Raw genomic sequence first — 16,609 nt, forward strand, 5'->3', positions numbered from 1 at the left:
TGCAAGATTTGCAACATAAGTGCTGAGTGCGGTAAAATTACATAAATCAGGAGGTGAATGCGGTGAAAAAAAAAACATTATTGCCTGGTAGCGGTGAAATTACATAATTTCACCGCTGAAATAAGCAATAAATTTACTTGAAATCACTGCTTTAGAAAATTTGTCCTAATTATGTGAAATTAGCGGTGAATGCGATGAAACTACATAAATTCACCGCTTAACTTAGTGGTGAACGTACATAAATTCACAGTTCATCAATTCACAATGAGTCGAAATTTGAAGTCCAAGTGTGAAACAGAAAAGCATTCCCGATACGAGTTTTAAGTCTTGATCAGTACTTATCCGGTGAAAACCAAGCCCTGAATTTCCAAATCAGTACTACTGATCACGTTTGATATCAGGTCTTAAAACCTGTGAGAACTCGTCAAAATCAGAACTCTTAAATCAAATCTTGTTCGAGATTTAGCAAATCATGAGTCAAATTCTGACCAGGACTTGACAGGTCTTGATTATTACACAATTGATTAGCAAAGCAGTTTTGAAAAGACAATTTTTAAAATTAATGCATTTGAGAATTAGATAAAATTGGTAATATTTTTTACGAGACATTTTTTTATGTGATCAAATATTTTTTGATATCTACCAACATAAAATATCCCACAAATTCACCAGCAAACCAATGAGCAGACAGGAGTCGTCAGGACTGGTGTTTTGGTTGATATCAGAAATGTTTTCATTCTCTATCAAGCACCTTTTGTGGAAGGGCTCGCGTTTTCTTGTGCCCCTTTTTTCACTTTTAAGATTTTTCAAGGCAAACCATTGTGATTGGGTGCGTTTCTTCCGTTTCGAAATGAAGGAAAAGCAGCATTGAAGTCTGTCTGCAAGACTTGCGCTAGACTTGTCAATTCTTGGCCTAGACATTAATAAAACTTATCAGGTCTTCATAAGGTATCAAGACATAAATCTTGGTATCGAAATAAAGGTATCAAGACATAGATAAGGGTATCAATATATATATATATATATATATATATATATATTCATATATATATATATATATTTATATATATATAAATTTATATTTATATATATATATATATATATATATATATATATGTGCATATATATATATATATATATATATATATATATATATATAAATGTATATATATATGAGCCTAAATAGAACACTAACAAGTGATCTGATAGGTTTGTTTCTAAAAGCAGCAAATGAACGTCAAATATTGACCGGTATCAAAAACACACAAAACTTTTACTGAAAACTCAGAGCGTCAATGTAATAAAAAGCAAAATGAGAATATTGTTTTCGTTGATCAGACAGTGTTATCAATGGACGAAAAGAAGAAAAACAGAGAAAACTGCTCAAAATTCAATGACTTTTTTGCAAACAAATGAACTCAAAGTCACTAAAACATTAACTGTCACTTTGGTTGTCATACGGACTGGTTATTTGTCATTGAAAAATCCATTACCATATTTACTTCTTGTTTTAGTTTTCCCATTTTCAAGGGCAGTTAATTTAGTTGATTTCATTAAATCCAATTCGTCAGTCAATTGAGTTGCACTCATCGTTTGTGCAGAATCCAGACAGGAAACTCTCTCTTCGCGTGCATAAACAAATTAACTTTATTAATTATTTATGAATAACATATGATCTCTTTTAACTTCCTTTAATCTTAACTTTGTTTTCAATTTTAAATTCGTTTTTTTATTTGCGCTCAAACAGATCAAGTGTAATTTAAGCAACATGGTAGTCATTCGAGTCTCGAAAAACCAATTTCAAAAGCGAGATTGTAATTCAAATTTGGAAGTTTGGCAATGGCACCGGAACTGCCCATTTCGAACAAACAGTGGTCAGTTGTGGCTATGTTGACTAAACACTCAAATAGGCAGTAAAAAAAAGTAATGAAAAGCTCATAAACAAATTTAACTTCTTTTCTTGTTTATAAATAACATATGATCACTTTTAACTTCCCTTAAGCTTAATTTTGATTTAAATTTAATTTCATTATTTCATTTACGCTCAAAATATCAATTGTATTTGAACTAAGTCAATTGCCTTTCAAGTCCAAGCTCAAGGAAGGATGTAGTCGCGAAACGCCAATTCCGAAAGCGAGATTATCATTCAATTCAGGAAGTTTGTCAATCGCACCGCAATTGCCCAATTCAAACAAGCAGTGGTCAATTGTGGCTCACTAAGCAGTATAACATGGCGCAGTCAGCTACTGAGTCACGAAAAGCTCCCCTGCATATCGACGATTTCTTGGAAAAAGCAATCATCACACCTCTTTTTTCGTGGGAGAAAAAGGACAAAATAATGGCAATTAGCATTGTTGGCAAAAGAAGGGATCCAATTGGAGATACTCCTCAACGGACCACCAACGACTGTCACATCCCCAAACAAACCTGTGTATAAAAAACCTGTGTTTAAATCACCATCAGGCAACTGAAAGCGACAGAAAGATTCGCAATCAACAACTAAAGATGACGAGGCAAAACAGATGTAAGAAGGTTTACGAAATTGGCATTTTGTGCGGCGATAAACCCTGAGAGCATAGCGACGAAAAGGCAACCTCATTCCTCTAACTCTGTTTGGGGATAGAGGGTCGTAGGAATTTCACGAGCAAACACGCGCATTTCCTCATTGAAAAGAATCAAGGAAAGAACTTTGGAGCGTGATGGAGGAATCCTTCATGAAAACATAGAACATACTGTATTACCGTTTTGTTTTCTTCTCCTCAAAGCAGCAAAAACAGAGAATATGGAAAGTTTTTATGAGAGTTTCATAGAACAGTCATAGAATTGTAGCCTGGGAGATGAGGAAATGACACCAATTCGAGAAACTTTCATTTCGAATAAGTCGGACTTCGATACCAAAAAGGAACTTTTTAGAGAAACCGTGTCACCAACAAAACCACTTGAAGTAGCTATTCACTAGGAAATAGGAGCTCTGACCAGGACTTGACAGGTCTTGATTATTACACAATTGATTAGCAAAGCAGTTTTGAAAAGACAATTTTTAAATTTAATGCATTTGAGAATTAGATAAAATTGGTAATATTTTTTACGAGACATTTTTTTATGTGATCAAATATTTTTTGATATCTACCAACATAAAATATCCCACAAATTCACCAGCAAACCAATGAGCAGACAGGAGTCGTCAGGACTGGTGTTTTGGTTGATATCAGAAATGTTTTCATTCTCTATCAAGCACCTTTTGTGGAAGGGCTCGCGTTTTCTTGTGCCCCTTTTTTCACTTTTAAGATTTTTCAAGGCAAACCATTGTGATTGGGTGCGTTTCTTCCGTTTCGAAATGAAGGAAAAGCAGCATTGAAGTCTGTCTGCAAGACTTGCGCTAGACTTGTCAATTCTTGGCCTAGACATTAATAAAACTTATCAGGTCTTCATAAGGTATCAAGACATAAATCTTGGTATCGAAATAAAGGTATCAAGACATAGATAAGGGTATCAATATATATATATATATATATATATATATAAATATATATTCATATATATATATATATATAAATTTATATTTATATATATATATATATATATATATATATATGTATATATATATATATATATATATATATGTGCATATATATATATATATATATATATGAGCCTAAATAGAACACTAACAAGTGATCTGATAGGTTTGTTTCTAAAAGCAGCAAATGAACGTCAAATATTGACCGGTATCAAAAACACACAAAACTTTTACTGAAAACTCAGAGCGTCAATGTAATAAAAAGCAAAATGAGAATATTGTTTTCGTTGATCAGACAGTGTTATCAATGGACGAAAAGAAGAAAAACAGAGAAAACTGCTCAAAATTCAATGACTTTTTTGCAAACAAATGAACTCAAAGTCACTAAAACATTAACTGTCACTTTGGTTGTCATACGGACTGGTTATTTGTCATTGAAAAATCCATTACCATATTTACTTCTTGTTTTAGTTTTCCCATTTTCAAGGGCAGTTAATTTAGTTGATTTCATTAAATCCAATTCGTCAGTCAATTGAGTTGCACTCATCGTTTGAGCAGAATCCAGACAGGAAACTCTCTCTTCGCGTGCATAAACAAATTAACTTTATTAATTATTTATGAACAACATATGATCTCTTTTAGCTTCCTTTAATCTTAACTTTGTTTTCAATTTTAAATTCGTTTTTTTATTTGCGCTCAAACAGATCAAGTGTAATTTAAGCAACATGGTAGTCATTCGCGTCTCGAAAATCCAATTTCAAAAGCGAGATTGTAATTCAATTTTGGAAGTTTGGCAATGGCACCGGAACTGCCCATTTCGAACAAACAGTGGTAAGTTGTGGCTATGTTGACTAAACACTCAGATAGGCAGTATAAAAAAGTAATGAAAAGCTCATAAACAAATTTAACTTCTTTTCTTGTTTATAAATAAGATATGATCACTTTTAACTTCCCTTAAGCTTAATTTTGATTTAAATTTATTTTCATTATTTCATTTACGCTCAAAATATCAATTGTATTTGAACTTAGTCAATTGCCTTTCAAGTCCAAGCTCAAGGAAGGATGTAGTCGCGAAACGCCAATTCCGAAAGCGAGATTATTATTCAATTCAGGAAGTTTGTCAATCGCACCGCAGTTGCCCAATTCAAACAAGCAGTGGTCAATTGTGGCTCACTAAGCAGTATAACATGGCGCAGTCAGCTACTGAGTCACGAAAAGCTCCCCTGCATATCGACGACTTCTTGGAAAAAGCAATCATCACACCTCTTTTTTCGTGGGAGAAAAAGGACAAAACAATGGCAATTAGCATTGTTGGCAAAAGAAGGGATCCAATTGGAGATACTCCTCAACGGACCACCAACGACTGTCACATCCCCAAACAAACCTGTGTATAAAAAACCTGTGTTTAAATCACAATCAGGCAACTGAAAGCGACAGAAAGATTCGCAATCAACAACTAAAGATGGCGAGGCAAAACAGATGTAAGAAGGTTTACGAAATTGGCATTTTGTGCGGCGATAAACCCTGAGAGCATAGCGACGAAAAGGCAACCTCATTCCTCTAACTCTGTTTGGGGATAGAGGGTCGTAGGAATTTCACGAGCAAACACGCGCATTTCCTCATTGAAAAGAATCAAGGAAAGAACTTTGGAGCGTGATGGAGGAATCCTTCATGAAAACATAGAACATACCTTATTACCGTTTTGTTTTCTTCTCCTCAAAGCAGCAAAAACAGAGAATATGGAAAGTTTTTATGAGAGATTCATAGAACAGTCATAGAATTGTAGCCTGGGAGATGAGGAAATGACACCAATTCGAGAAACTTTCATTTCGAATAAGTCGGACTTCGATACCAAAAAGGAACTTTTTAGAGAAACCGTGTCACCAACAAAACCACTTGAAGTAGCTATTCACTAGGAAATAGGAGCTCAAAATCAGCAAAAAATTAATCAAAATCTTACCACAAATGCCCAACCAGTAAACATAGTCAACAATTTTCAAGGGCGCATCACGAACTACCAACAACAAGGGATGATTTTACTTGGAACCCAACTGTCACCCCAAAACTAACAGTATAATAGCTTTTGTGCAAATGGTGGTCAACGCTAGAGTAACAATTACTGTCAAAAATGTCCAGCAAAAGAGTCAAGAAATGCAAAAATTGCGAAATACTTGGTCAGTTTGCTAAAAAGTTCCGAAAACCAAAAAAATCATAATTTCAAGCAACACAGTCTCAACAAACGAATGTCAACCAGATTGACGCAACTACTACCAAAAGCGATGATGAGGAATCTGTGGACTACATAACCAGTTATAAACAGATGTACGATCAAGTATATGACTACAACTACGACAGTGATTCTGATGACTATGTCGCCGCTATCTCTAGTGACGCAACAAGTCCACTCGCACGTTGAATACGAAAAAATCACAAACTCGATTATCAACTCTGGCGGTGAGTACCCCATCTGCACCATGAATCACATCAAAATGTGAGAAAGATCTTAAAACATATTAAAATGAGCCCACCAAGTTGCTTGACAAAATTACAACCACTGTAGTCTATAACGATTGGAAATGTGAGGCTAATGCCCTACAGTTGTAGAGGATGGAGACAAACTCATCATCGGAATGGATGTTTTCAGTAGTCTTAGTCTGGCAGCGGTGCAACAACAAGCAAAACGAGGTAAATCTGTTAAAAATAGTAATTATACATGCAACATAAAACAGGCTCTCGAGTTGCAATTTCCCGACCTCGTTTCAAAATCGGCCTATCAAAGTTTCAACAAAAGTTTACTGCAAAGCATCAAAAAGGTTGTCGAATTCTTATGACCTTACAACCTAGAACCTTGTGGAATTAGACCGATTACAGAAGGAAGACATATAGAACAATTTTCCAGTTGTTCTGACGAAAATTTCCTTACTCATAGTAATGAAAGTAAAGTAAGATCATTAAAAAAATTAGCTTTAGATTCTAGAGTCCTTAATATATCAGTTCATAAAAATAAATATCAAATGACTAACATTGAAATTTTAATGAATTCAGTCTCACAACACCTATCCAATACACAGAACGATCAACCAGCATGTTTTCAACCATAGACCTTAAATATGCATATGGTCAACTACAATAACACAAAAACACTGCAAAACATAGTAATTTCAACATTTTTTGTGGAGAATCTACGGGTACATACAGATTTTGAACTGGATTTTACGACCTCACAGACATGCCAGCCGAATGTCAAAAAGCAATGGACTAATCATTTGTAGGCCATCAAACCACATATTGCTTTCTAGATGATATCATAATAGTTAGTACTGGATCAGAATCTGATCATATCAATTACGTCTTCAAATGCCTCAAAAAATTAGATGAGGATAATCTGCGCATCAATCTCTAAAATTCTCATTTTGCTAAGGCACAAATCAATTGGCTCAATTACAAATTTACTCAAACAGGTATTTCACCACTGGAAAATCAAACGGCAGCTATTTTAGCGTTACAACCACCAACCACCCTCAAAAGTTTAAGGTGATTTGTTGGATCAGTACACTATATTAGCAAATTTATACCAAAACTAGCTCAACTTTGTCATCCCTTTAGACCCCATTTTTTTTAAAAGTCTACTAAATTTATATGTACTAAAACACACACCAAACATTTCATAAATATTAAAGATAAAACAGCAAAATTACAAAAACATGCCACTATAATAAACAATTTACCGTCCGAGTGAAGTATGACGCATCAATTTCTGGAATTGGTGCAGCAGTTGAGCCAAAATTCTCCTAATGGCTGGAAACCAATAGCATTCGCAACAAGTTTTCTCAATCCTAGAGAAGCAAGACACAGTGTAAAAGAACTAGACCTATTGGATTGGTCCGGTCAATTGATTTTTCAAATATTACCTCTACGGTAAAAACTTCACAGTCATTACAGACCACGGAGCACTAGTGTCAATGCCTAAGGAATATCGCTCAAGTAAATCCAACAAAAGCCGACTTTCTAGATTGATTGATGGCGTACTTCCTTACAATTTGGCAATAGAATACATACCAGAAGCAAAAATGGGCCTTGTAGACTACCATCTCGAAACCCCTTTGCAAAAGCAAAGAAAAGTTCATCCTCATACGATGAACATTTTGTAGTGGCAACAATATCCAAAATCCGAGATTCTTTTAAACACCTTATTGAACATATACCACTCACATTACATAAATTAAATGGCATTTTAAAGTCACATTCACCCAAACCAAAACCGTTTATGGCATTTGCACCTCAAACAACCACTATCAAAAACGAAAAAATACAATTTGACAATAGGTCAAATGAATCGCATTTACAACCTTCTACTACTTCATTGCCTATTGCATCGCAATTTAAACTGACACATAAGCCTAGTAATCCTCACTTAAAAACGCCAATCGCTTCGCAAGTGTCTTCCTCACATTCTAAAACACAATTTGCACTAAATAATCTGCCATTACATTAGTCAAATATGTGCAAATACATTCCAAAAGTCAGACAGTAAAGAATGTCATGAATCGGAACAATTAAGCCCAATAAGCCCATACTTGATGCTATATTAACTAATCATCATAGATTCTCTAAATTTGGCGCGAAACTCAAAAAATTTTTCTACAAATACCGAACAACCAAAATAACTTGTTTATTGCCCAAAATTTTTCGACAATCAAATACTCTGATACTCACTCCATAAATTCTACCTCAAGAATGCCACGAAGAAAATCCGCAAATACAACACCCACTGCAGCCCGAGTAACCTTCTCGGATAATTCACCCAGGAATGCAAAGCCAGCAACAAACTCTTCTAATAAGGAGACAACGCCTTCGAAGAGTTCACAGGACACCGCGGATGATCTAAGGCTCTCGGAAATAATAAACCGCATCTTCAGCAGGAAGTTGTTGGCCATATTAACGGGGAAAGATGCCATTATAAAGGGAGTGAGGGACTGGGTGATCAGGAATGTTGAAGAGAGACTCAAAAATATCAGTCCCTGCGTATACGCATATTAGCGCCATATGACTGTTAAACACCGGTGTTTATGCATCGACGAGCGCATAGACATTTCGAGGGTTTTTTAGGATGTGGTGCCAGAAGACATCCATTCTAGTTTCGCTAAGCTTTCTCTAGCTCAAAATAAATGGAGGCCAGATATTCACCGCGACATAAAAGCTAAGGCTTTTAAGTGCCAGAATTGCACGGAAAACGGTCAGAAATGAAAAACAGTGATTTCGCATAGCAAATGATCATCATTACTTAACTGTATTGAACCGAATGACGAAATCCAAATCGATTTTGGTGCGCTTATTATAACTGAAAAATGAATTGAACAATATTTCTTAACAGGCATTGATTGCTCCTCAAAATATCCCACGATAGAAACAGTAATTAAAGCGTCCAGTCCAAATGTAATTAAATTCCTAAATACATACATATATAATCACGGAGTACCAAGAACAATTAGACTGGACCACGCTAGATTTTTAACAGTCAAAAACTTGAAGAATGTTGCTTAGAAAAAAATATTGAACCAATATATGCTGCCGCACACGATGAGAGTGAAATAAGTTTTGTTGAAAGTCTCATCCAAACAATTAAAAGACAATTATCATGTATGAAAGCATATTTAAATAACAAAATTCAATCTGAAACATACAATACACGCAATCATTCAAAAGCTAGGAATAACTGAACCAGAAAAACGAATATAACACCATTTGAAGCTTATCTTTGTAGAAAATGTAATACTCCAGCATCTAATATTACAACGAAAACAAATGGTAAAAATTTAAAATATAAAAAAAACAAATATTATTTAGACAAAGATACAATACAAGGCCGGTCGTATCTCACAGTTGAGCAGTGGGCCGACACTGGAATGTGCTCTGATGTTGAAATAGAAAGAATCATTTGCGCTGGAAATGCCCGTGGTCATGAGAAGCAACGGAAAATGAAAGACGAAGAGAACAGATTAATGTGTTCGGTAGGTTTTTCGCGTCCTGTTCCGCGAAGTGAAAGGAGCATACAGATGAAAATCGCCGCAAAATTCATTCCGCAAATCAACGAAACAAGAACGTAGACCAACTGTATGAAGTTTTGCCCCAAGGAGCACAGTTGTAAAGATCAACCCAACAACCGACATTATAAAAGACCGAAATTAGCCTGAAGTACGAGTACATAACACTGATATCACTAAATTTGGAACAAAAAACAAGCGGAGAAACAAAATCTAGTGACGAAACTTTATAGCAAAAGATTCTGAATCATAAAAAAGATCTTTTAAGGAAGGACTTGGGTAGCAAAAAATTAAGCGATCAAGGAAACAGCCTGATAACGTCAGCTTCATATCATCCGGTCGATCATATATTTCAACTACCAGTAATTTGGCAATAATACCCAAAAGAAATCTAAAACACGGTGAGGCTTTTAAAAAACTGGCCAGATTTGATCCAGATATTGCATTTCAGTCCTGCCCAAACAATCGCAGATCCTCCGAGCCAACCATCTTCGCCAGGCCCGTCCGCGCCGCAAATAACACCAATACTTATTAAAAAAAAAAATTCTATCCAAATTGGCGATAGATACGTCTGATTTGGACACTTCCTTAATTTGGCAAAGCAAAAAGCAACTCAAGTAACACAGGAAAGATTCTAGCCAGTACACGCAGACTGTAATCCAGGAACTACAGGCTACACATGGCTATTCGACTAAACTTCCTGTATCCGATACAACAATTATAGGCACAGTCTCTCCAAGAAAAAGTTCTTGGAAGTTTGGCAATCGCACCGCAACTTTCCATTTCGAACAAACAGTGGTCAATTGTGGCTCTATTGACTGAACACTCAGCTAGGCAGTATAACAAATCTAATGAAGAGCTCATTTATGCTCCCAAGGTAACACTCAGAACATTTATTAGAAAAACCATAAGTAAGTTCTCCCCTAAAACCACTATTTATGGGTTTAATTAGGTGGTCTATCATTTCCAATGTGCTCTTTGATTAATATAATAGTAAGAAAAAACCTAAAAGAACCACAAACATACGCAGAGAGCCAAAATTCTCAATTTTTTTTCGAAAAACTGTAGCATCAAAATGATAAAATCATAACGCAAAACACAAGTCGGTTAAACAGGCAAACTTTGATTGAAAAGAGACGCAACCTGTCACTAATGAAACTAAGACACCACTTTACTGAGAATAGTGTGAAAAATGGATATAACTGAAGAATTCACTTCAAACAACCATTTTTTCAAACAACCATATTCGAAGTCATAAAAACCCTACGTTATTGATCAGTTATTAGTAAATTATAATGATAGTTTACCTAATTGCAATGATTTAGACTAAGCCACAGGGTAACAAAAATGAAATTACAAAAGCGAAAATTTCGAAAATTCTCAGAAACATTTTGAAAACAAATATAATCAATATCATAAAGGCAATTAGGTAGCAAATTAAGACAGTTAATAGATTCATGTATAACCCTCTAAGAAGCGGATTGGACATTCCGAAGGTCGATTTAAGCCATAGGACAACAAAAGGAACAACAAATTCGAACTACAAATAAAAGTGTACCAAAATTATTTCGGGGCCAACTATTTTTATCTGAAAACAAAACTATTGTTCATTGGACGTCAATTGAACGTAAAAAAATCTCTGCTTAATTGATGTTTAATACCAAAACTGACTTGTCTGTAATTGTCTAAAAAAACAAAATAATGCAAAATTTTTTACAATAAGACAGCGCCCCATACTTTCACTTTGATTACAAATCCGACAAAAAAATAAATCGGCGATTTTAACAATTAATCGATGAGATATATCAGCAGTATTTATTTGAGATGCATCTAATAAATACAATTAAGGCATCTAATCTGTAGCCTAATACATAATTTTACAAGAAAATCCTATTGTATTGAAGGGAAAATATTAAATCAAATTTTAAAAAACATCAAATTAAACTAGCAAAAGTTGCAAAAAAAAAATTAATTTCAGAACACTTTCTGAGGAATCAAAAGAAAGATGAGACGCCATTTGAGTACACGAATAATGTTTCATCTATTCTTAGGTCTGCGTTTATCTGCAAATTTGAACAAAGTGCGCTAATGAAGCTACTTTAATGCAATTTTTCAAGTAAAAATCCTAATTTTTCAACAATTAAGCCGAAAACTATAGTCAGAAAATTCGGATCAAACAATCCATCAATCCTCTGCTAACCTCAAATGATGAACTAGTAACACTTTTGTGAACAGTTCCTAAAGGGGAACAGTTGAACTAAAACAAAGGAAATTAGAGACATTTGTAGAAATGTTTTAACCTAAATAACTCTTCGGAAAAACCTTTAAATTCATATCCTGCGCTTTAAAGGCTTTCTAATGGCACCACTCACAACTCGGTACATTTAATACATCGGCCGTCCAATACCGACCGAACAAAAAACCGAACCCAGTCGACCATATAGTTCTTTCGACACTAAAGGGGATCGTAACAAAATTCTACAATTATTTAATAATCTATTCAGTTTCAGACAAGAAAGACAGCATTCTCTACCGCCTCAAGTTTAGCAGTTATTCTTATTCGCCATGTTCTCGTAAAGACAATTGAATTCAAAATACTAAAATGATTTTTTTTTTCAATTAAAGTGATTAAATGAAATTGTCCTCAAAATTGTTTAATATATCGAGTCTGCTCTCATGATCAAAATTGGACAATTGGAATTTGATGTGACCGCAAAAAAAATTCAAGTGGCTTCTACGCACTTTGATTGATTAAAAATTTTATCGAAGGAATGAATAATAGAATGTTTTGCACGTCAAATGAAAGTTTGTGCAGTTTTAACCTGTATTGATAGGGTTTTTATTTTAATTTTTCTCTTTTTGCATGAACTTTTTTTTATTTAGTATTATTGAAAGACACTTTTGAGAGGAGAGAAACTAGCTCATATTAAGTATCAATTCAGTTTTTAGAGAAATTGTAAATGAAACCACTTTGTTTTTCTCCACAAACGCTATCAATCGGCAATAATAGACTTTAGAAAGCCGGGCTAACATGCAGCATCTGTCCCGGATTGAGGTGCCACCGCTAAAAATCGCTAAGAGATGTAAGATTTGCAGCGAAGTTGAATAAAAAGTATAAGATCTGCGCTCAATGCGATGAATGCGGTGAAAAAAACTTTTAAGCGGTAAAAAATTTTTGTTCACCGCTAATGATTATGCGGTGAAAGAAAATTTTTCCCTGCTACCAGCAGAATGCGGCAAAAAATGTTTTTAGCACTATCAGGATGCGGTGAAAAAAATTTTCAGTGCTACCAAGATGCGGTGAAAAAAAATTTCACTGCTAAAATTGCAAATATTACAAACATTTACCGCTTAATTCAACGCTTATCTTAAATTCACAGGAAATATCATTGAAGAACGTAACAGATGGAGCAGTAGAATAAGAATTTGTTAACATGTAGGTGAGAGGTTCGAACCCGTGCACGGCGGGTTTCTTTTTTGTAAAAAAAATCGGTGAATGCGGCGAAAAAAATATTTTCACAGCTAAAAGCCGCAAATCTTACAAAGTTTTTGCACCGCTATTCACTGCTAATCTTACATAATTTTTTGACCAAACCTCGACCCGGGGTGGAAACGCTAAAAACATTATTCCTCTATCTCTCCATATTATGGTGGCAGACGAGTCACGCATATATATTAGGATTTTATGTTGAACTTCTTAATGACAACCGATACCCTTTTCTTTTACGTGTTTTTCGTGTTTTTTGTAAACAAGCTTTTACCTACTGATTACTTCTATTGCGGTGGCATCTCTAAAACATTCAAAAACATAATGAACCACTGAAAGATTAAGAATTAGATATGGTCAGATACCAAAGGATATGATGATTACACATCCAGAAAATTTTTACAATAACGTTGAAGAGACTTCTTAATTCCAGGTACGTCAGGATCAAAGACAAAACAACCAAACGAATTGCATGAGAACACGGACAACTTCTTCATTTTCATATCAAACTGACACTCTACCTTAGCGATGTTCATGCAATTTAAAATTCAAAATCACCTGAGATTTCCTTGTGTAGTTTTTTTTTTATCTGTAAGACGAAGCAATTAATTTAAACATTACTTTAGCTAAGATGCCTCCAATTATTTGCCTTCCTTTGAAATTCCAAATTTGTAAATTTGTGTCCTACTACACCCACAAAGCAACGAAAATTACAAAAAAAATGCACAAAAAAGGGAGTAAAAAATATTTGCATACGTTTCATCATCTTATCATCCAATCCCAGGTCGAATTGTGCTTTAATGACCAGACCCATTCAGACTAAAATTGGCCATGATCAGTCCTATCCAGACCATAACCAGCCATGATCAGACTTTAGCTCGTTTTTAGAAATTGTGCTCGTTTTTAACTCGTTTTTAAATTTTTGCTCATTTTACCGCGTTTAAAAACTTCCGCTCGTTTATAGCTTTTTTGAGTAAGAACTAACATCCAAAATCGAGTGATGTTTGAAGATCTTGATCTTAGTTTTCAATTATGAAATAACTTTTAATAACGAAATATTTCTCTGGGACTTGTCAATTAAGATGAAAAAATATGTACAATTGACATTTGATGACTAATATAAACTTTGTAAGAATAAATAATATGCAATTTAAGTCTTTCGTTGTATTTAAATCCGTTGTATTGTATTTCATGTAAAAGCTCTCTCAGTTACAAACAAATTGCCGTGAAGCATCAGAGTGTAAACAGTGCAAACAGACTCGGAGTAAAAGTGTTTAATCCATTTTCTAAGAAAGGCCCTGCCCGGGTCGAGGTGTCACCGCTACAAATTGCTAAAAGATGTAAGATTTGCAGTTAATTTGACTAAAAAGTGTAAGATTTGCGCTCAATGCGATTAATGCGGTGAAAAAAAAATAAGTGGTGAAAAATTTCTTTTTTACCGCATAAGCGGTGAAAGGAATTTTTTCACCGCTTCAAGAGGAATGCGTTGAAAAAAAATTATTCACCGCTACCAGTATAATGCGGTGAAAAATATTTTTCACCACTACCAGCAGAATGCGGCGAAAAAAAATTTGTAAGCGCTAAAATCGCGAATCTTAAATTAAGTTATCTTAAATTCGCAGGAACTATTAGAGAAGTAAGTGACAGATGGCGCAGTGAAGTAAGAAGTTGACGACATGCGGGAGGTGAGTGGTTCTAACCCGTGTACGGCAGTTTCTTTTTTGTAAGAAACCCGGTGAATGCGGTGAAAAAAAAATTCCACAGCTAAACTCAACGCAAATCTTACAAAAATTCACCGCTTTCACCGCATTCAACGCTAAAAGATGCGGGCGCTTTGCGGTGAAAAAAGTTATTATTCACTGCTATTCACCGATAATCTTACAATAACCTCGACCCGGGTGAAAGCATACCAGAGTTGTTTATACATGACGGGACACAAACAACTTGAAAATTGAACGCTAAGTGACAAAAATTTAGATGTCCCGGGTCGAGGTGTCACCGCTAGAAATCGCTAAGAGATGTAAGATTTGAAAGGATGTAAGATTTGTTAAGATTTGAATCGCTAAGAGATGTAAGAGTTAGGAGATGTAAGATTTGAAGGGATGTAAGATTTGTTAAGATTTGAATCGCTAAGATATGTAAGATTTAAGAGATGTAAGATTTGTTAGGATTTGAAGATGAATTTGAGTAAAAGAGTAAGATTTGCGTTTAATGCGATGAATGCGGTGAAAAACAACTTTAAGCGGTGAATTTTTTTCACCGCTTAAGCGATGGAAGAACGTTTTTCACCGCTACCAGAACAATGCGGTGAAAAAAAATTCATCGCTACCAGCAGAAGGCAGTGAAAAAAATTCACCGCTAAAATTGCAAATCTTACAAATATTCATCGCGCAAATTTCAACGCTTATCTTAACTTCACAGGAAATATCATTGAGGTTAGTGACAAATGGCCCAGTGGAAAAAGAAATTGTTAACATGCAGGAGCTGAGAGGTTCGAAACACTGTACGGAAGTTTCACTAAATGCTAAAAATTTTCACCGCTAAAAATTGCAAATCTTACAAAAATTCACCGCTAAAAACCGCAAATCTTACAAAAATTCACCGCATTCAACGCTAAAAGATGTGGGCGCTTTGCGGTGAAAAGTTTTTGCACCGCTATTCACTGCTAATCTTACATAATTTTTTGACCAAACCTCGACCCGGGGTGGAAACGCTAAAAACATTATTCCTCTATCTCTCCATATTATGGTGGCAGACGAGTCACGCATATATATTAGGATTTTATGTTGAACTTCTTAATGACAACCGATACCCTTTTCTTTTACGTGTTTTTCGTGTTTTTTGTAAACAAGCTTTTACCTACTGATTACTTCTATTGCGGTGGCATCTCTAAAACATTCAAAAACATAATGAACCACTGAAAGATTAAGAATTAGATATGGTCAGATACCAAAGGATATGATGATTACACATCCAGAAAATTTTTACAATAACGTTGAAGAGACTTCTTAATTCCAGGTACGTCAGGATCAAAGACAAAACAACCAAACGAATTGCATGAGAACACGGACAACTTCTTCATTTTCATATCAAACTGACACTCTACCTTAGCGATGTTCATGCAATTTAAAATTTAAAATCACCTGAGATTTCCTTGTGTAGTTTTTTTTTATCTGTAAGACGAAACAATTAATTTAAACATTACTTTAGCTAAGATGCCTCCAATTATTTGCCTTCCTTTGAAATTCCAAATTTGTAAATTTGTGTCCTACTACACCCACAAAGCAACGAAAATTACAAAAAAAATGCACAAAAAAGGGAGTAAAAAATATTTGCATACGTTTCATCATCTTATCATCCAATCCCAGGTCGAATTGTGCTTTAATGACCAGACCCATTCAGACTAAAATTGGCCATGATCAGTCCTATCCAGACCATAACCAGCCATGATCAGACTTTAGCTCGTTTTTAGAAATTGTGCTCGTTTTTAACTCGTTTTTAAATTTTTGCTCATTTTACCGCGTTTAAAAACTTCCGCTCGTTTATAGCTTTTTTGAT

Source organism: Convolutriloba macropyga, chromosome 8 (genome assembly GCF_964194025.1).
Source record: "Convolutriloba macropyga chromosome 8, txConMacr16.3, whole genome shotgun sequence".
Lineage (NCBI taxonomy): Eukaryota > Metazoa > Xenacoelomorpha > Acoela > Convolutidae > Convolutriloba > Convolutriloba macropyga.